Source organism: Physeter macrocephalus, chromosome 11 (assembly GCF_002837175.3).
Source record: "Physeter macrocephalus isolate SW-GA chromosome 11, ASM283717v5, whole genome shotgun sequence".
Classification (NCBI taxonomy): domain Eukaryota; kingdom Metazoa; phylum Chordata; class Mammalia; order Artiodactyla; family Physeteridae; genus Physeter; species Physeter macrocephalus.
The window spans coordinates 134,436,422-134,457,787 of record NC_041224.1 but is presented as its reverse complement, the minus strand read 5'-3'; the positions used below and the strand labels follow the sequence as shown (position 1 = coordinate 134,457,787).

The 21,366-nt window shown below is 42.7% G+C and overlaps 1 pseudogene; it reads left to right on the top strand.

Annotated features, from left to right (window-relative positions):
- LOC102989348 (NADH dehydrogenase [ubiquinone] 1 beta subcomplex subunit 8, mitochondrial-like) overlaps window positions 1-18,834 on the top strand; it is a 31,113-nt pseudogene extending 12,279 nt beyond the window's left edge.
- The last annotated feature ends 2,532 nt before the right edge of the window (window positions 18,835-21,366 follow it).

Sequence of the window (21,366 nt, the reverse complement as noted above, 5' to 3'; positions counted from 1 at the left end):
ATTTAAGGCATGTAGGTAAACTGAGTCTCTGACCAACTCCAAGAAAAAGAACAATAAACCTAAAGAGCCAAGCTTTAATGGAGAGGAAGAACAAGTAAAACAGGCTCTAACACACCAGAGGCACAGACGGGGAATGGTGATAACAACAAAAATAATAACAGCACTTAAGGAGATTTGGGTATAGCTCAGAAAAGATTTTCTGAAATTAAAAACATGAGTGTCAAACACAACTGAGTAGGTGAAATGAAAGAGAAGTTGCTTACTTTTGAGACAGAGATGCTTTCTTTGCCTGTGTGGTTGTTTATTCAAAAGTTCAGATCCTATTGTGTGTTATGGTTGGAATTGATCACAGCCTCTTTCTGGACCCCATCATGGCCTGAGAGATTTGGTTTTGGACTCTAACAGTTCTCTGTGTCGACTCAGGTATATGTTTCAAACTTCTTTTGCTGTTCCTAGGATTTAAAAAAACTTGGCACTCCCCTGAAAACTTCCTTCCAGCATGCATTAGCACACTGCTGATCAGGCAAACTCAGCTGTCTCTCCACTGTGGTGTCAGGAATGCAGGTGCAAGACGCAGGAGGCCTTTGATTGACGTTCTTCTACTTTCCCATGGCTGCATTCCAAAGGCCTCTTCCTATGCTCTGCCAGATACTTTACCTTCCTTTTTTCTTCACAACTTTTCCACTAATATTAATAGTCCTTAATATTGGTAATTTGCAATCTACATATATTGACCCAAAATTTTAGAGTTCTAGAACTTATGTTTGTGTTTTTTATACATTCCAGTCCTTTTGTGAAGTTCTCTATCCTATCATGTATTTTACTGAACATTTTAATCACAGTTACTTTAAAGTCCATGGCAGATCATTCTAATAGCTGAGTCATCTGTAAGTACATTTCTATGGTCCTCTTTTTCTCTTGGTCCTGACAATTTTTGATTAAATGCTGAGCATTGTGTAAAAATACTGTAGAAGCTTTAATGAAGTTATCTTTCTCCAGGGAGGGTTCACCTATCTTTTAGAGGATAATTAGAACGAGGGCAAATTACCTTAATCCATCAGGGACTGAGCTGATTTGAGGCTGGGTTGAAGTCTTTTTGAAGCAAGCCTGGCTGAGGGAGTGAGTGGGGGCCGAAATCTAGCCTGTAACTCTGCTCCCTAAGCCATGATTTCTATTGTGCTCTACATCTGCCCAAAAGAAGCGGGATCTTTTCAATTCATACAAAAGTATGCATATGGGCTAAGTAGTTGCCCATTTTCAGCTCTTCTCATTACTGTCGCTTTTAGGGAAAATGGGAATGTAAACGAGTAGGTCTCTTATGGCAACCTCAGTTATGGTTACGGTCTTCCAAAGCTTGTAGTTCTGAAATTCCAAGAAACTTATAAGGCAAATTAACTGAAAAGAGCAGCCCCAGTCCATTAAAAAAACATGAAAGTGGCATTGTGATGCATCAAGTCTGCACTTTTATAATAATTTTGTAAAACAAAACAAAAACATTGTCCTGAGATGTTTAGATGTCTAATTAATTCAGAGCAGTACTGAGTGGCAAGTATCAAGACCAAGGGGCCAGGATACAGAATAGATGCTTTCTGAAGAGTGATAGGCAAATTTTCTCTAAAATCCCACAGGTATGTTCAGTGGACATTTATAAACCTTCTTGGTTTCAAGATGATGGGAGCAAAGAGAGTAGCAGTCCTAGTAAATAGTTAGAACTTCTGCCAAAGCTAGACACCAGGTTGCCTCATCTAATATGGTGCTTTCAGCCTGGCCCACAATAGACATACGCTTGTTCAAATTACTTCTTTCCTTATTTAAATCACTTTATTTATGGACATTTGGGCCCCCAAATCAAAGATATTATTTAGAAGTAACTCTTGCAGTATGTTTTGACTAAAGGAAGCACCACTTGATTTCACCCCAAACAACTTTGCAATTATATAATATTTTCCATGAGTTAGTAAATTAGGGTAAGTGGCATGCAGCAGAAACAGAAAGGTGCTGTAGCCTCTATTGCATTTTTCAATTGTTTATTTTCAGGAGATATTTGTTGGTAGCTTCTAGCATGTATACTTGCACATTTATGAAAGTTCATACCAGTAATTTATGAATTTCCAATTAGACATACCTAAATATGAAACAAAGAAGTCTGCAAAAAAAAGTCTCTTTCATGATTTTTCCTTCTTCCTTAATGTATGTGGCTGTATCCTATCCAGAGGTCTTGCCCTGTGCCCTGCTTCATTTCATCTGGATACTCCTTCGCATTAGGCCTCTTCTGTTCTTCTATTCTTTCCTGTTCCCAACTGTGACCTGTAGGTCTGGCATCTGAAATGGGAAAGGAAAAGCCCTAAGGGCAGCCAACATGACTCTCCAACTGTTCTATCTAAAGTATAGTTTATGGTAAAAGCTACACCCTTAATCCTTCAGGGCCCAAGATTTTAGAAATTCAGAAGACACTTTTCCTCAGAACTAAAGCTCTAACATAATTTCAAAATCCTCAGTAGAAACCAAAAGCCAGGCCTTACTTTCTTTGTTTCCTAGCTGTCATAGTTACATCTCTTCCCTAAGGCAAAGATAGAAAGCCCTGTCTGTTTATTCTGGGGGATGGGCCAGAAGTACAAGACTTCAGAAGAGCTTTGATACCACATTAAGTGTCATAACAATTACAAATATTTTTACAACTAAAACCCTTCATAATCTGACCAGGCCTACTTTTTTTTTTAAACCTTACCACTTATTCCCTGCCTTCCTCACCCCAGCCTGCCTGCTCACTCACCATGTACCTTCTGGTCCAGCTGTATAGGACAGCTTTTCATTTTCTGAGCACGCTATGCACTTTCATACCTGTATTCTTTGCTCATGCTGACTCTGCCTAGAGTGTTCTTTCACCCTGTTACTCTGTCCACTGCTGAAAGCTTACTTATTCTTTAAGGTTCAGCTGATACATGACTTCCTTGGAGAAGTCTTCTGGCCTGTGCCTCATCCTGGATTCTTCCTCTATGCTTTGCCAGCAGGTAGTTCCTACTGTTAAAAAAAAGGCATGTATCAGATTATTTATGGCCAGCCCAACAACTGTGGGATGGGTCTCCCCCATAGAAGTGAGCCCCTAGAGAGATGGAACATTGTTCTGGGCCTCTTTGAACACCTAGTGCATAGCACAGTGCCCAGCACATGAAGAGCATTCTATAAACAGAGAATACTTAAATAAATTAAAGAACGAATGGGAAAAAAAGGAACAAATTTAGATAAGGGGATGGTAACAATGGATTTGATTTTAGATACATTAAATTTGAGGATACCAGTGGGACATCCAGGTAAAGATTCTCCATCATCTAAGTTATCGCTGATATCCCTCCAGGATTCATAGTGGCTACTACATGTATCTTAAAATGATGCTAATTGGACCCATTCAGGTTTGGAACTGTATCAGTTAGGTTGTGGCAAGGAAAAGACACCATCCTGGCGTGGACATACATACACTACCCAGTGGAAAATAGATAGCTAGTGGGAAGCAGCTGCATAGCACAGGGAGATCAGCTCGGTGCTTTGTGACCACCTAGAGGGGTGGGATAGGGAGGGTGGGAGGGAGATGCAAGAGGGAGGAGATATGGGGATATATGTATACGTATAGCTGATTCACTTTGTTACACAGCAGAAACTAATACACCATTGTAAAGCAATTATACTCCAATAAAGATGTTTAAAAAAGAAAAAGAAAAAGACACCATCCTTAAGTGGGAAAATTGAAGAGGGGTTAATGGACTGCTTTCAAAGACATTAAGGGAAAATAACAGGGATGTTGAAGTACATCCTACCAATACATTTCTTAGTCCTGAAAAGGCAAGGAGTGGTTACTATAATTTACAAGAGTGGAGCTGGAGTTGTGGCTGTTGGTATAGCTGTAGGAGAAGCTGCTGGAGAGAAGCTGTGGTCTTTGGTGGAGGGATGCAGCCGCTGCCAGCCTGCAACCACACAGGAGGGAGCCGAAGGAATAAATATCTTGCCCTCTCTTTCCTACTTATCCCCAAACTGCTGCCAGTCCTTTCCATTGGCCTAACCCTACTGGAAATCAGTGGGCAAGGGCTCCTGTTTATTATGCAGAGTGACCTCTGGATAGTAAACAGGATCCCTTCTGGGGGCTGGGACAGGTAGAAAAGTGTGGAGAGGGGATCTGGAAGGCAACCTGAGATCATCTAGCACAGAGGCTCTCTAAATCAGGCCATCGTAGCTGTTTGCAGCCCTTCTACATGCTAGCCTTTATTGGAGCTTGCCTCTTGAGCATATGCCATTCAAGGTTCCAGGGCTCGGGCTGGACAGACAAGGTGATGAGCTACAAAGCAGGGACCTCAAAGGGAGGAGCTGTAATTGAGTATGGAAGCTAGAAGTCAGAGCTGGCTAGAGAAGCAATACCAAGCCAAATCTATGGAATGAGACCATCTGAGGAATGAGTGAAGGAGTTAGAAAGAGAGAAGGAATAAGCAGGACGTAGAGGGCTGGAGTGGTGGGAGTGTCTCATTCAGGAAGGGAGAACAAAGGAGGTGAGTTGTTATAGGTGAGCTCTTACCTGAGCAAGCATCAGAGCAGGGTGAAGAGAGGTGCCAGCCTCCTCAGTGAATTATGCCAGGCCAGCCGCAACACAACTTTTGTTGACTTTCCAATCACGACCACAATTCTTAAGTCTCTGCCTCCAGCCCAACCTACCTCTTTCAGCGCTGGACCTGGCTCCTACTTCACCAGGGTGATTGGGGTCATCAACCTCTCCTCACTACCTCACTTCCTGTCTTCCCTTCCTCTTGTCTCAGAGAAAAAGTTTTCTTTCTTCATCTCTATGGCTCTCCGAGCCTTCCCCTGTATCCTTGATCTCTTTATCCCCCCATTCCCCAGAAGGACTTTGGCATTTCAGTTGTCTTCTCTCTCTAACACTTTCCACTATCGTTCCTTCACATAAAGTATCCCGAAAAACAAAATCACAGACTGATCACTCTTTTCCAGCTGCTGTCCTCTCGCTCCTTACCTTGGGCGTCAAAACCCTAGAAAAAAAATGGCTCATGGTCGCTGCCTCGCAATCCTACCAGCTACTCCCTCTTTACTCCTCTGTGTTTTGGCTCCTTTGACATTGCTCCCGAAGTCTCCTGGGGCCAACTAATCAGCCCCTCAAAACCTTTTTCTCAGTCTGGGGTTATGAATTATCTGAGAAATTTATAAGTATGAACAACTCTTGCCTTCTTGAAACTCCTCCCTTCACATCCATGACCCAGTGTTCTCCTGGACCTCTGCCCACTTGTCCTATAGTCCCTCTCCCTTCCCCAGCAATGTTGGGCCCAGGGTGCAGCTCTGGAATTAGACTTCCTGGGTTCAAATCCCGGCTCAGGCACTTCCTATTTGTCATTGGATCCTGCTGTACCTTGGTTTCCTTGTCTGATAAACAGAAGTGGGAGTGGTAGCTGCCCTTTTGAGTTGTATGAGGATTCAATGGTATGATGAATGTAAAGCACTTTGCAGGCTGCCTGGCTTTAATAAGTACTGGGTTAGCTGTCAGCATTTATTTCTCTCACCTCTTGTCTCTGGTATATTTTCTTCCACCAGGTGTACCTACATATCATTTCTTGGACTTTCTTTGTGCTTTGCTGATTTTGCTTACACCATTGCCCCTCCCAACTTCACCTATTGAAATCCCCCTGCTTCTTTAAGACCCACTGAAATGACACCTTCTCTGTGAAACTCTTCCAGGTCACTCAAGCCAAAGCGAATTTCTCCTCCAATGAAATCTCATAGTGTCTTGCTTATTCTCCTGGCATTTCCTGCCTTGTTTTAGAATTCTATAATTTATCTTCCTTATAACATTTTAAGTTCTTTGATTGCAAAAGGTTACCTAGTAGGTGTTGAGTAGTAGGTGCTCATGAAAACATTAATATGGGGCCATGTATCCTAATCCACTGAGGAAGGCATTATATTAGATTCAGTGGAAATATCTTTATAAAGAATATAGATGATCTCAAGGGAAATACTGAGCAGAGTTTGCTTATATGATTCTGAAATAAGATCGCATGGGAGGGCTTCCCTGGTGGCGCAGTGGTGGAGAGTCCGCTTGCCGATGCAGGGGACGCGGGTTCGTGCCCCGGTCCACGAAGATCCCACATGCCGCGGAGCGGCTGGGCCCGTGAGCCACGGCCGCTAAGCCGGTGCGTCCGGAGCCTGTGCTCCGCAATAGGAAAAGCCACAACAGTGAGAGGCCCGCGTGCCACGACAAACACATGAAGAATCAATGTGCTCATTCTTTCGCTTTTCCCATGCAATTTTTTTGTTCGTTTGTTTGCGGTACGCGGGCCTCTCACTGTTGTGGCCTCTCTCCCGTTGCGCAGCACAGGCTCCGGACGCGCAGGCTCAGCGGCCGTGGCTCAGGGGCCCAGCCGCTCCGCGGCATGTGGGATCCTCCCGGACCGGGGCACGAACCCGCGTCCCCTGCCTCGGCAGGCGGACTCCCAACCACGGCGCCGCCAGGGAAGCCCCATATGTTTTCAGTGAATAGAAAACACTGGGGAAATATATAGAAAACTGGAGGTTGTGACCTCAGAAAAGCTATTTGCTTTTAACACACATAAGAATGAAGTGCTGAGCTGAAGTTGTTTAGGAATTAATCCAGTGAAAGAGGAAATTTTATATATTGAGTCCATGCCTGTTCTCAGAATCTCAGGAAACTCCTGAGAGAGTTTGAATTTGGCTCAATATGAGAGAAGGAAAGAAAGATAATGGTACAAATCTTGCACACAGTGGGTCTTTGTTAAATATAAGTGAACAAATGTGTCAGGAAATGAGTCTGTCAGGGTTAAACCTTATTGCTTTAAGATCACCATATTCAACAAGAGTAGATCGAATTTAATTAATTTGCCTGTGTGGCTTTGACAGTGAGCTCTTTTCACTCTGCAAATAGTTGTCACTGATGCACATTTTCTCCTCAACGTGCCCTCTTCTCCTGGATCCTTTCGAGATACTCTGCCGTAATGAGCCTAGAGATGATCATACTAAGTGAAGTAAGTCAGACGAAGACATATATCGTGTGAAATCACTTACATATTGAATCTTAAAAAAAGATACAAATGAACTTATTTATAAAACAGAAATAGACTCACAGACGTAGAAAACAAACTGATAGTTACCAAAGGGGAAAAGGCAGGGGGGGTTTGGGATTAACAGATACGTGCTATTATGTATAACATAGATAAACAACAAGGACCTACTGTATAGCAGGGAACTATATACAATATGCTTTAGTAACATATAATGGAAAAGCATCTGAAAAAGAATATATATATTTATAAACATATACAGCTGAATCACTTTGCTGCACATCTGAAGCTAACACGACGTTGTAAATCAAATGTGCTTCAATTAAAAAAAAAAAAAAGATACTGCCATAGTTTTCTTCCTACTTCTCTGGCTACATATTCTCAGTGTCTCTTCCTCAGCATTCCATTCTTGGAATGTGTCTCTTCTCATTTTGCTCTCTATATCCTTTCTACATGATCCATCCATCCATGCCCATGGTTTCAACTCTCTTGCATATGCTGATAACTCTCAAATATGCATTTCCAGGCTCCAGACACACTTATCCAATCAACTATGTGAAGGTGTCATATTTCACCTGTCACATACTGAGCTGAACTCATCCGCTTCCACCACCCACCATCAGACTGAGATACATGAGCCTCTTAACGAGTTATTAATTTGTCCCTCCATGTCACCCTTTCAATATTGATTGATTGATTGTATAATTTATAACATATAACATATTAGTTTTAGGTGCAACCTAATGATTCTTGCATATTGCAAAATGACCACCACAATAAGTCTAGCTAATATCCTCAACCTTTATTTAGAATAGAGGCTGAGAATTTTGAGAAGGGCAGAGAAAGAATTGTCAGTGTTCCAAAGCCCCAGCTTCTCTTCTATGTTCCTGACCAAATCAACTTGGTCCCAAACTTGTATATCCCATTAAGAAAAGCAAAACCCATGGGGCTAATCAGAACCTCCCTCCTTAGGAGTCAGTCCAGTGAGTTGCCACTTTTACTAGAATGTTCCATTTCAGGGAGTGGAGTCTCACCCACATCTCAAGTGGCTTATCAGAGTATTCTGTACAACTACATGTAGTAATCTCTTCAGTAGAGGTTCCGAGGACACTTTCCTCCATCTTCTTGTATTTCCAGTGATCTTTAGGGCTATAGATAAGTTCTCCAGGAAGCTACCCACCTAGAATAACTCTGCCCTGACTCAAGGCTCACTTTCCTGTAGAATTAGCAATCTAAGTAAATGGTACCACATTACCTATTTTCCCAAACCAGAACACCAGATATCATCCTTTTTTCTTCTTTCTCTTACTCAACCACCAAATCAGATCTGCTTCTTAATTTCTAAAATTAGCCCGCTTTCTTATTGCAAATAATTTATCCATTCAGTCTCTTGAATTCTTGTGCAGAGAGTGATACCATCTGTGTGTAATGACAGTCCTGTTTCTTTCCTTCCAATAAATATGCCTTGTTATCTTTTCCTCAGACTGCCAATAAAATGTTAAATGGACATAGTGATAGCCAGCATCTTGGCCTTATTTCCTTTTTGAAAGGAAATATTTCTAATGATTCATCATTAAGTATAATGTTTACTCTAGGTTTTTGGTGGATACTCTTTATTAAGTTAAGGAAATTCCCATGTATTTCTAGCCTGCTAAGAGATTTTTTTAAAAGGCTATACATCTTTTATCAAATGTTTTTCCTATATATCTTGAGGTGATCATATTTTGGGACCCACATAAATCAGAAAGAATCATTCTTCTCTATTCACTAGGAGGTTGGTCTAGATTTTTCTTTCCTCCTGTTGCTCTTGTCTAGGTTTAGTATCAAGCATTTACTTGCCTCATAACATGAGATGGGTGACTTGACCCCCTTTTTGACTCATTGGAACAGTTTGAAATGTTGAGATTATGTATGTGTTACCTAAAGTTTTGCTAGAACTCACCTATAAAACTGACTAGAGGGCTTCCCTGGTGGCGCCGTGGTTGAGAGTCCGCCTGCCGATGCAGGGGACGCAGGTTCGTGCCCCGGTCCGGGAAGATCCCACATGCCGCGGAGCGGCTGGGCCCGTGAGCCATGGCCGCTGAGCCTGCGCATCCGGAGCCTGTGCTCCGCAACGGGAGAGGCCACAACAGTGAGAGGCCCGCGTACCACAAAAAAACAAAACAAACAAACAAAAAAAAACTGACTAGATCTAAAGTTTGTTTGTTTCTTTTTTTGGGGTGGGGGGGAGGTAGATTTTAATTTCTTGAAAAGCTCTAGGCCTATTCAGGATTTCTTCTTGAGTTTGCTTTGACTAGTTTTTAATAGGAATTGTTCCCAAACCCAAGCTTTCAAATTTATAAACATAAAAGTTCTCTTAGTGGCTTTCTCTCTCTGAATGTGATATAATTTACTTCTTTAACTGCTCAGTACTCTTCAAGAGTGTCAAGATCATAAAAGACATGTAAAGGTTAAGGAAATGTCACAGACTGGAGCAGACTGAGGAAAAACAACAACTAAATGTAATTTGGAGGCCTGGATAGTATCCTGGAACAGAAAAAGAGCACTAGTGGAAAAATAGGTGAAATTTGAATAAGGTCTGCAGTTTAGTTAATAGTATTGTACCTATGTTAATTTCTTAGTTTTGATAATTGTACTATGGTTATGTAATATCAGGAGAAGCTTGATGGAGGAACTCTTCTATTTTCAGCAACTTTTCTGTAAGTCTAAAATTAGTTTAAAGTAAAAAGTTGAAGAAAGAGATGATTCTGGAAGCTATGTAGAAAATAGACTGGGGGTGGGGACAGACTGGACACAGTGAAAATAAGTAGCAGTTCAAGAAAGGTGGTTTGGAAGAGTAAAGATGGTAGCAGTAAAGATGAGAAGTGGTTGATTAATTTTTTCAACTACCATGTCTATACCTCTGTCACATTTTTTGATTCCTAACATTGTTTATTTTACTGTCTCCCTTTTTAAATTAATAAATGTTACTAAAGTTTTATTGACTTAGTAGTCTTTTCAAGGAACTAACTTTTGAAAAAATTTCTTTTAACTCTTTGTTCACTATTACATTCATTTCTGTTCTTTATTTCCTCAATAAATATTTGTTGAGCTCTTACTATATCCCAGGCATTTTCTAGGCACTATAAATAAATCAGTGAATAAAAGTGACCAAGATTCCTGTCATCAAACCCATCAAGTCTTAAATTCAGAGGAGCCCATCAGCAGTGCATAGTGAGAGGGCAATGGTACATCTGGCGTCAACTCCAGGTAGGACCAGAGGGCATGAATAAGCTGTATGAGCAGATAGTCCAGAGCCCCATGTCACCCCACAGTTGCACCAATGCTTCTGCCCCAGATCATACTTGTGGCCATATGGAGAGATCCTTGTGAGCAGCTAAAGTAAAGATGGAGGCATAATCCCAAGCTTGTTTTACAAATGAGTTGGCTTGGAATATTGTGTAAGCTGAAAATTATAGCCTTATAGTCGCCTTGAAAGACATTAGAGAGTGAAAATCTTCCCAAGGATGGAATGTGAGAGGTGCACCTGGTCATCTACTTTGTGCTGGAATGGCCTGAGGTGAGGATGCACATAGATTCCTGTGCAGTGGCCAATGTGCTGGCTCTCTGGACAGGAAAGGTACTGGAAAATCTGGTGTAAGATGTATGGATGGACTCATGGGAGGAGGCACAAAGTGTGATGATCTTTGTGTCACATGTAATGCCCACCAGAAAGCATCCCCCATGGAAGAGACTGAACAATCAAGTAGACAGATTGGCTCAGCCAGATGGCATTAGGCAGACTTCATAATCAGCCACCCCAGAACTGGCTGATGGGCACACAAATGGAGTGGCCACAGTGATCGAGATGAGGGCTACTGACCTGATTTAGCTACTGTGGCCTCTGAAAGTCTGACCTGTTAGCAGTAGAGACCAGTGCTGAGCACCTGGATATGGTATTATTCCCTGAGAAGACCAATCAGCCACCTGGTGGCAAGTCAGTTACATTAGGCTCCTTTCATCCTGAAAGGATCAATGATTGGTTTTCACAGGGTTAGATGCTTATTCTAGGCATGCTTTGCCTCGCCTGCCCATAGAGCAAGCCTCAGCCAGCATCCTTATTTGGGGGCTTATAGAATGTCCGGTCCACAGGCATAGGATCCCACGCAGCATAGGGGAATCATTTCATAGTAAAGAACGTATGGGATTGAACCCATGCCCATGGAATCCATTGGTTGTATCACAAACCACATTTCCCAGAAGAAGCAGGCCTCAGAGAATTCTGAAACTGTCTTCCAAAGGCACAGTTGAAGAATCAGCTCAGACACAATACTCTGAGAGTATGGGGCATTATCCTTTAGGATGCAGCATATGTGTTAAATCAGAGACCTCTGTATGGCACTGTGTCCCCATTTGAAATAATATATGGGTTGGGGAACCAAAGGGTGGAAGCATGAGTGACCCCCCCACCCCATCACTCCCAATGATCCACTGGGAGGTATTGTCCTTCCTGACGCTGCAACTCTGGGATTTGCAGGGTTAGAGATCCTGGTCTCCCAAAGAGACTCCCCCTTGCCAGGGACTACGGCCACCGTCAAAGCCCTTTGGATTTCTTGTACCCAGGGCCAAGCAAGCAAAGAGAGGTGTCGCTATCTTGGCAGGAAGTGGAGCTGTTGTTACACAAGGGGGTAGGAGGAATACATGTGGAGCTAGATGATCCACTAAGGAGCCTCTGGGTGCTTCCTGGCTCCTTGTTACTTGTGAATGGACACGTGCAGCTACCCCAACCTGAGAAGATGCCTCAGGAATGAAGGTTTGGGTCACACCACCAGGGAAGCCACCAAGACCTGCTAAGGTGATAGCTGAGGGCGAGGGAAATTTCGACTGGATAATGGAGGAAGGAGGTGGTGAGTACCAGTTATGCCCTGGAAACCACTCCAACAATTCCCTCTCCTCTAAGTTTTCTCTTAAGACTGGAGGCCATGGGAACCATGGAAGAGCTGCTCCCCAAACCTACCTGGAAAAGTAGACCTATGTAGGTTAAAGGGTGGACTGTGGCTGCCGTGGGAACAGACCACTCAGATCTCCTGCTGTGGGGAATGTTCCTGACTGACAGCTCCTCCATATCCACCACCACGTTCACACAGAGGCTGTTCCAGCTGTGATGGAGCACAGCTCAGTACTAGTGCAGACCCATTCCTGTAGGGCATGGACTAACTCTAATGGGAAAGTCAAGGACTCCCCATCAACCTGGTCAAATTTTCTTGGAACTGAGCTGCAGTTTGAGACTCTTCCTACCCAAACCTCCCTCCTTCCTCCTCTGTTTTCATAGGGGTGTGATCATGATCTGAAGCCTCTCTCAGCCTACTCCTGCTTCCTTTATGCTTCACAGCATACAAATCTCTTGCACATCTAATCCCATCTTGGTGTCTGCTTCTTGGTATTTAAGGCCATAAGACTGGGTGAGATGCTCAAGGTTGTGAGTTCAGATAGAAATAGGAAAGGAACTGAACTCTGGGGCTCTCCAGCACTGAGTGAAAGAGAGGGAAAGTGAACAACAGAGACCAAGAAGAGGTGGCTAGCAAAGCAGAAGAAAAACCAAGAGAATACGGTATTCTTGAAACCAAATAAAGTAAGTGTACCCGAGAAAAGGAATGATTGACTATGTCAAGGATGCTGCCAGATTGTGTAAACTAAGGATCAGGGGTTTAGCAAGATGAAGCTCATGGTCACTTTGACAAGAGCAATTTTAGTGAAGGGTGTGGATACCGCCTGATTGGCCTGGGTTTAAGAGAGAATTGTTCCTGTTGCATAGAGGAGCTGAGAAATGGAGCAGTGGCTGGCAGGAGAACTGAGGTCAAAGAAAGGATTCTTAAGATGTTCAAGATATTAGTGACCCAGTAAGGATGAAACATTGATGACCTAAGCAGAAAGTGAAGCACTGCTGGAGTGCTGTTGAGTAAGTGAGAAAGGATGAGGTCACTGAAGGGGGAAGCTCTTCAAAGAGTCTTTGCTCCAACTCCCTGCTTCTCCCAGGCCCACGCCTCGCCTGGGGTCAGTTAAGCTCAAGTCCCTGAAATAGGACAAAATTTCCCACCCTTTTAACTGAGTGTTGCATCAGCTGAGGCACTCACCACTTGAATTTTCAGTTCCCTTTGTGTTTGTTATCTAGCGATTTCACTTCGTCTTTTGACTATACTTTTAAATTAATTTTAAAACTTTAACCCATTTTATGTTTTGGTACCTGGAATTTTTTCTGGTTATCTCAGTCTGCTATCTTACTGGAAATGGGAATCTCCTGGAGTGAGTTTTTTCTCAAGTGCAGATCTTATTAGGGTACACTTTGATGGTTTACAGTTACCATAGGAATAAGATCCTGGCTTTTTATGATGACATTTAAAACCTGTTTTTTTCCTCTCTGGCTCCTAGCGGTCCATGTCTTGCAGCCTCAGGAAACACTAAGAGGTCCTAAGACTCACCGTGCTCTCCAGTGTCCCCTTGTCTTTGCGTATGTTGCTCTCTTCCCTGGAAAGGCATCCCCCCTTCATATGTTTAAAGCTTGCTTACCCTTTAAGATCCATTTTGGGAGCTGATGCCTATGAGGAATGTTTCCAACTCCCCTTATCCCCGAGGCTAGTTTAAATGCCTCTCTCATGTGCTCCCACACCCATAGCTCTGGGAAAGCTTTTCACCCTGAGAATCCTTGTCTATTTACTTCTTTGTTTCCTCTGTCCACCCAGCTCCTGGCTGCCTCTAGTATTCCCAGTGCTTCCACATCCTTGGCATACAATACCTTGGTAAATGTTTGTGTTGTGTGCTATTTGGTTTTCTGTATGGGTCACGTTAAGTCTCAAAATAGATTCAAATCGCTGGAGAGGGAAATATATCTTAATAATTTATTTGTATAAAATATATTTTATTGATTGCTAAAGCCTTTATACAGCATTGGCATAACTCAGAGAAATAAAGACTGTTAGAATTTCAGATCTGGAAAGAATCTAGAGATTCTTAGAGATTACTTAACTCACCTCCTTTATTCTCTGGATAAAGAAATGTTTCTTTGTACCAGTTTCTGTGTGTATCCACAGTGTATGAGGATGCCTCTGTCTGCTCACACTTTCTCCCTAGAAGGGGTATTTTCAGTGTCTTATATCTTTGATAGTAAATTGAGTACATTTGTATATGTTTGTTGGCAATTTAGCTTTCTTCATTTTTGAAATGTCTGTTCATATCCTTCTCCCAGTTTTAATTGGGATGTTGATATTTTTCATATTTATTTGTAAGTACATTTTATAACTAAAGATATTAACCTTTTGTTTCTCACATACATTGCAAGAGTTTTTCTAGATTTGTTTAACTTTCTTCAGAGTGTCTTCTTCTGTACCAGTGGTCAAATACGTCAGTTATCCTTTTGGGTTTCTAACCTTGGTGCCATTCTAGTAAGGACCTTCTTCACTCTAAGATTATAAGACTGTTCTACATTTAACATAGTACATTTTATTATTATTTTTTTTTACATTTCAGGTTTTAGTCCACCTAATTTTTTTTAATGTGAGAAAGTAATCTAACTTTACTTTTTCTCACATTTTTTAGTGAATTGCTCCAATGCCCTTTTTCCAATTTTAAATATTACTGATTCAAAATGAAGGCACTGGCAAGGTTTCATTAAGAGCACAGAGCTGGGGGGCAGAGAGGCCTGGATTTGCTTGCTGAGTGCTAGCTCTGCCTCTTCCCTGATGTTGTGAGGTTTTAATGGAGACAGTTTATGTGTGGCACTGGCACCCAAGGGGAATTTACTAATGTCATCCTGTTGGGCACCTTTATGGCTTAGTAGTAGTAGCACTAATGGATTTTTTTTCTTTTTTGTACTCTACTTTATTCTGTTGATCTGTTTGCCAGGATTGTACTGCTTTAATTTTTTGCAGTTTTTTTTTTTTTTTTTTTTTTTTTTTTTTTTTTTTTGTGGTATGCGGGCCTCCCTCTGCTGGGGCCTCTCCCGTTGGGGAGCACAGGCTCCAGACACGCAGGCTCAGAGGCCATGGCTCAAGGGCCCAGCCGCTCTGTGGTTGGGATCCTCCCAGACCGGGGCGCGAACCCGGTTCCCCTGCATCGGCAGGCGGGCGCGCAACCGCTGCGCCACCAGGGAAGCCCTCTTTTGCAGTTTGATAGAGTATTTTATTATCTAATAGGCAAAATCCCTTGTGTGGACTTGAACTTTTTGTATGTAATTTTAAACATCTTTTTTATTGCACATATAACAGTGCTTTTCATTCCTCCCTTTTCTTGTCATTAGTTATTATAAAAGCATTTTAATGTTTTTTAGTATTTTGAGATTTACTACCTAGGATTTTAGTATTCAGAATTTTAAGAAAATATTGCAGACAATGGATTTCAAAGAAAAAGTTGAATGGTTTAGGGTTATTTGGATTGGCTTGATGTATCATGAGGAAGAAATTAACTTGTTATTTTCCATTGCTTCTGAGAACCAAATGAGGAAATAGGTTTAAATTGCAACATGGGAGTGAAGCATACTTCCAAAGAAAATGATAAACACTCTTCTGGAATTTTGGAACATCTGGTTCTCTCTTATTTCTCTCTAGAATCTTGTCCTGTGGAGGGGAAGGGAACGAACTCCAGCTGATTGCTTAAGGGGCTTTCTAACTTTAGGATTACATGAATGTTAAGCTTTAATGCAAGCTATCCCGCATTTTGGGGACTTTCCATGCATGTCAGGAACCAAAGTGCCACCATTCTCAGCAGAGGGACTAGTTCAATCATAGTTTTGCACAATAATATACGTATCTTAAAACACTTATTTTTCTTTGTTTTCATCAATTTCTCTTGATTTGTCATTAGTATTTCAAGCATACTACTGAATCATTAGCTCTCTCTTTTTTTTTTAAAGTCTTTATTGAATTTGTTACAATATTGCTTCTTTTTTCTTTAATGTTTTGGTTTTTTGGCCACAAGGCATGTGAGATCTTAGCTCCCCGAACAGGGATTGAACCGCACTGCCTACATTGGAACGTGAAGTCTTAACCACTGGACCTCCAGGGAAGTCCCCTGAGTTATTATCTCTTAAAACATGTCTCTTCCCTTGTTGATTTTCTGCACACTGAGGGACAGGAAGCAGCAGGAAACAATCCCTCACTGACTACTGTCATTTAGTGCTCTGCAACTTCTTCTGCCACATGGTTTATTTCATTTTCAATTCACACACACACACTCACTTTATTAATGCTCTGCCCAGTCTAAAGCACATTACTGATGCTGCTTTACATTTGAGGAAATAGCAAAATATCACCAGTGAGCTGGAAACAGAGAAATAATGGAGACTTAGGGCATTGCAGTTTCCAGAAATGTCTTAGTTTTCCAATAACTTCATTGCTTTGGATTAACATCAATCAGCCAAATATTTCTAGAGTTAGTCCTTTTTTTTTTTTTTTTTTGGTATGCGGGCCTTCCTCTGTTGTGGCCTCTCCCGTTGCGGAGCACAGGCTCCGGACGCGCAGGCTCAGCGGCCATGGCTCACGGGCCCAGCCGCTCCGCGGCATGTGGGATCCTCCCATACCGGGGCGCGAACCCGGTTCCCCTGCATCGGCAGGCGGACGCGCAACCACTGCGCCACCAGGAAAGCCCTAGAGTTAGTCTTATAGTGGGTGTTGTGTGAGATTCAAAAGAAGCATTTATTTATTTAGTTATTCATTCATCATTTAGCAAATGTTTATTGAGAGCCGCCTGACAGGTGCTGGCGATCTACTGGAAAGAAATTACACATAAAGGTTTCAGTCTAGCCAGGTTGGCAGATGTAAGTGTTATGAGTGCTATGAAGAAAAGAAGAGCAGTCACATTTATTTATTCAACATACCTTCCTTGACCCACCTCTGCTTCGTGCAAAGCATTAGTGTTACAGAAATTGGCAAGTGGATCAGGAGAGGCTTCCTGTGAGAGGAGTTGAGTGCCAGCTGAAATGTAGGGACTTTCTGAAGTCGTAGGTGAATGAGTTGCCTCTGGAGTGTGTGAGCCAGATGTCACCAGGGAGGCACTGGCAGGAATTTCCCTCCTGTCTTTCTACTGCCTGCCACCCTGAGAGCCGCACTTCACGTGGACTGACATTTCAAGGGAAGCAGCAGGGGTAACTATGGAAGCCACCTGAAGCTGGCAGGTGGAGAGGTCATCAGAAGGACCTGAAGTGGCAGTGGAGGCAAAAGGAGGCAGAGAGAGAAATCCTCCCAGCCACGGAAGGTTCTGAACAGGCCCAGGTGAGGGCTAAATGTAGGTCTCTATAGCCACGTTCTTGCTCTGTGCTCTGAAAATGGGAATTTCGATATATTTTCCAACTTAGCTCTAATCCCTAAATCACATCAAGAACCATGCCTTCCCTCCCCTCAACCAACCATTCATTCAAGCAGCCATCAAATCAATCAGCCAAAACCTCACCTTTCTCACATTGGCTGGCCTTTCTCGTCGAGCTCTTCCTCCATTTCTTTCCCCTTCTGGATGGTTTCCAACCTTGGATGCACATTGGAATTATCTGGGGGGGTACCTGAAAATACTGATGCTTGACTTCCATCCCAGAGATTCTGACTTAAATGGTCTGAAATATGGCCTGGGCATCATGATTTTTAAAAGCTCCTGAAGTAACTATAATGTACTAAAAAAGTTGAGACTCATTAGTCTAAAAAGTAATGTGATCAGTGCACCATCTAATTCACTAAAAGAAAGAGAGCACTGCTAATCATGTTCATGTGTTTGTTGGGAAAAAAAAAATCACAAGCTTAAATTAGAACCATAGGGGTTTTTTTTTGTTTTTCTTAATTAATTAATTAATTAATTTTTGGCTACATTGGGTCTTCGTTGCTGCGCACAGGCTTTCTCTAGTTGCGGCGAGCGGGGGCTACTGTTCATTGCAGCGTGCGGGCTTCTCGTTGTGGTGGCTTCTCTTGTTGCAAAGCATGGGTTCTAGGCATGCGGGCTTCAGTAGTTGTGGCTCACAGGCTCTAGAGTGCAGGCTCAGTAGTTGTGACGCACGGGCTTAGTTGCTCTGCGGCATGTGGGATCTTCCCGGACCAGGGCTGGAACCTGTGTCCCCGGCATTGGCAGGCGGATTCTTAACCACTGCACCACCAGGGAAGCCCCTGAACCATAGGGTCTTAAATAGACATTTGGTTTAGGCCTGTTGTCTATAAAGAGTTTCCAGGGAAGAAGATGAAGATGGCAGCGGCTGGGGGTTGGTCCTGGGAGACTGAGGGCTGCAGAGGGCAGGCTGAAATGTGGTGTCGTTGGGAGCACAGACAGCCTCCCACATTATAAAGGACATGCTCCCAGCGCCCTATCCCAAGACCTCAGAAGAATGGACAGCCGCAGCCCAGAAGTATAATATGCGGGTGGAAGATTATGAGCCCTGGCTGATGATGGCATGGGGTATGGTGACTACCCAAAGCTCCCTGACAGTTCACAGAAGGAGAGGGATCCATGGTGTGTCTGGGACCACCCAGACCTGAGGTTGAACCAAGTCACTGGGACCTGGACGTGTACATCAGGAACTGTGTGCACATGTGCCCTATGCCTGCTTCTTGGAATCTCGTGTGTAAGCAGCTCTTCAGCTTTGTGGCCTTCATGTGGTTCATGTTTTGGGTGGGGGAGAATTACCCCACCCACCAGCCCGTGCGTGGAACCAAAGCAGCATCCTTATACTAATCTGCACCTGGAAGGGGTCCATGATCCCACCAAAGAGCCTGAGCTGGTGGTTTACTATGAGATCTGGGGAGGCCTTGTGCACCCTAAGTAACTCCCTCATCCTTAGAGATTGAACCTTAATGAAATCCCTAATGAAACAGTGGTGTGGAAAGAAAAAAGAAAAGAGAAAGAATAAAAGAGGTTCTAATCCAACTGTGGAGTTATCTTGTAGAAACAAATCAAGAAGGAGGCAGTACAGTGGTGGTGTCATCGACTGAGTGTTTTTGTCCCCCTTGAATTCATATGTTGACATCCTAACTCCCAATGTAATGGTAAAAGGAGGTGGGGCCTTTGGGAGGTAACTAGGTCATGAGGTTGGAGGACTTACGAATGGGATTAGTGCCATTATGAAAGAGACCCCCTAAGAGCTCTCTCTCCCTCTTTCTGCCATATGAGGATACAATGAGAAGATGGCAGCCTGAAACCCAGAAGAGGGCTCGCACCAGTATCCATTTGGTTTCAGTATCTGCTTATTGTTTAAGCCACCCGGTCTGTAACACTTTTATTTTAGCAGCCCAAGCTGACTAAGACATGTGACAGTTAATCAAGGAAGTTGGCATAAGGTAAGGCAAAGAGTTGTAAGCAAGCATTATCATGTTGGATTTATCAGGAGAGGGCTTGCCCAGGGTTTTATGAGAAATTTTATATGATTTAATCATTTCCTTCATTTGGGCATGTGAACAAAAGATAGCTTAATGCATTGAACAGTGACAGATAGTCCTATGAGGAGTTGATTGCCTTCTTCGGATAGCTGAAGGGTTGTGTCATAGAATGAAAATTAAATTTATTGTTTGGAGCCAGAGGGAAGAATGAGGATCAAAAAGGAAATGCTACATGGAAGCATATTTACATTTAATATGAGGGGAGAGATGTTATCTTTTCAAAATGCTGCCAAGTAGTGAAATGGGCAGCCCCAAGAGGTAGAGACATTCTTGACTCACGAAATATTAAATCAAAGATTGCAAAATCTTTTACTGGTTATTCTGTTTGTGAGAGATGTGTATATGTTAGAGAGATGGTAGGAAGAGTCATGACATCCGCGAGTCAGTGTGATGTGAATGCTCCTGTTAAAACATGTACATATGTGTAACGCATATTTAACAGTGTAGAACTTAGATTTTTCTTTATTAAAAAAATAAAACCTGAAATGAGAAAAGAGAATGCAGCCAAGGTTGAGGCTTGGATCCTATGAAAGTCAGGACATGGGTAAGGGTCTTTCTTCACATCTCTGTTCCTTACCCTGCTCAGTGTCACTTAGGAAAAGTGGCCTAGGATAGGGTTGGCAATCTACCATGTACATACAGAGGAGGGGCTTGGGTCAGTCATCAAAAGACGGAGGTAAAATGCAGTGTGAACTTGATGTTCTCTAACCTTTCTGTAGCGTTCTCCTGCCTTGCATGAACCCTATTCCTTGACCCTCGAATCTCCAAACTATCATGCTGCCTTTCTACTGTCCAAACCTGACCCCTACCTTCAGGGTGTCTGCTGCAGAATGCCATCTGTCTCATGCCTGTTACTCAGTCCCTCCCCCTCCAACATCCTCTCCAAACTTTCCAGTCTGTTCAATCTCCAAAGATAATGATCTGAGAAATTTATATCAATATTAGTGTTTTGAATGGCCACTGGCTCACCTATCCTTAGGAAGCAAGAATGTAAGTGCAGGGATATGTGTGGTGGATTTGGAGGGTAGAGGTTGTACGTGGACCTGGGGAGAACCTTTTTCTTGTCCTCAGTCCTAGGGCCAGGCAACCTGGAAGCCCATTTGCAAGACTGCCAAATTTTGATTTGGTTTATGGGTATAGAGATTAAAAAGTGCTACCCTTCTTAGACAAGGATTTCTTTCTTTTACAAAACCGGGCGAGTTATAGACATTGCGCCTGTGTTATATCAGAAATAATTTCTATGAATAATAACTATGAAAAAATTCCCATGAAAAGTTCAATTTTAGCTTGGAAGAGAACGTAAAAATGGCACATCTTCAAAGTAGCAGAAGAAATATTTGCATTCATAGGAAGGACATCATCTGTTTCCCGTAAGGAACACCACTCTTGCAACACCCATGGGGCTTAGGGCTTCTCTTAAGAATTTTATTTCAGTGGAATGCCATAAAAGGATGAAACTGGGAGCTTAAAATGGTTTTTTTAAAATTTTGTTTTGGCTGCGTTGGGTCTTCGTTGTTGCGTGTGGGCTTTCTCTAGTTGCAGCGAGCGGGGCTACTCTTCACTGTGGTGAGCGGGCTTCTCATTGTGGTGGCTTCTCTTGTTGTGAAGCACAGGTTCTAGGCGTGCGGGCTTCAGTAGTTGTAACTCGCGGGCTCTAGAGCGCAGGCTCAGTAGTTGTGGCGCACGGGCTTAGTTGCTCCATGACGTGCGGGATCTTCCCGGACCAGGGCTTGAAGCTGTGTCCACTGCATTGGCAGGTGAATTCTTACCCACTGCACCACCAGGGAAGTCCCCGGGAGCCTTTTTTTGAAGAAAAAAATAGCAATAGATTTTCTTATATCTGGGAAGATTTTTTGAATCATTTTCCGCCTGGTTTTTATTTTTCTTTTATTTATTTATTTATTTATTTATTTATTTATTTA